Source organism: Euprymna scolopes, chromosome 8 (genome assembly GCF_053919585.1).
Source record: "Euprymna scolopes isolate OS-2025 chromosome 8, ASM5391958v1, whole genome shotgun sequence".
Lineage (NCBI taxonomy): Eukaryota > Metazoa > Mollusca > Cephalopoda > Sepiida > Sepiolidae > Euprymna > Euprymna scolopes.
The window spans coordinates 142,820,758-142,821,958 of NC_136489.1; positions in this window are offsets into that span (position 1 = coordinate 142,820,758).

Consider the following 1,201-nt stretch of genomic DNA (forward strand, 5'->3'; position numbering starts at 1 on the left):
ATATATATATATATATATATATGGAAATATGTTTTTTCAATTAAATTTCACCTTCAATTTATGAAACTCATAGAATATGACAAATAAATGACAAATTCCAACTTCCAAGATATTGACCATCTTACTATTAAGCCTTTTAAGTATGTTGGACATACAAAAAATCCAAGATGGCGTAATAAAAGGAAAAAGTGAATTTCTCTTCCAGTTTTTCAGATTTTATAATCATACCGATACGCATTTATTTTCTTTTATCATTGATAAATGCCTTTTCTTCTGATGAGTTAAGGACAAAATAAATTTATTAAATGGATGATGTTGCACTGTCAAGAATTGTGCATGTCAAACATATCTGAAAGAATAAATGGTAAGATGGTCAGCGTCTTAAAATTGGGCATATAGACTTTTGTTTTGGTTTCGAGTCTAGCTGATGTCACCCAAGTTATATATATATATATATATATATATATATATATATATATATATATATATATTAAATACGCAATCTGCATGAATTAAAATATCATATTTAAACGTCATATTTAAGCGCTGCCCACTCGTAAAATACGCTTAAGTATGATATATAACTGGGCCTCATCAATTGTTATAAACTATTTTCTTTGTTATAGTAAGTTTTGAAGATATTTGAGAAATCTTTCTGTAAACAAACCGGGTTTTTATCAATATATGCTTTTTTGTTTGTTATTAGGTTGTATTGTAATGTAGTTTTTACATGAAGTTGAACGCCAAAAAACGACCTAATAATTCTCATTGAGATTTCTTTAATTGAAAACCAACTCGTTGTCTCTACCTCATCTTTACATTCTTATATTTGCTTGGTTTATATATATATATATACATATATATATATATATATATATATATATATATATATATATATATATATACATACAACATAATGATTACACTTGGCAGCAATGTTTTACTTTTGAAATTTTGTCTAGATTACTACAGCTGATTTACGGTATTTCTGCACTGCTGAATCAGGAAATGGCATTCGTTTTTCTCCACATCATGTCAGATTTTTGTGCTGAGTTAATTTAGAAAAAAATCAGATCTTGTGACAAAGTCGGTTACTTTTTCTTTACATTATCAACATTGTTTTTACATTATCAACATTGTTTTTACATTATCAACATTGTCAACATATATTATCTTAAATATGTTTTAAGAGAAAAATGTT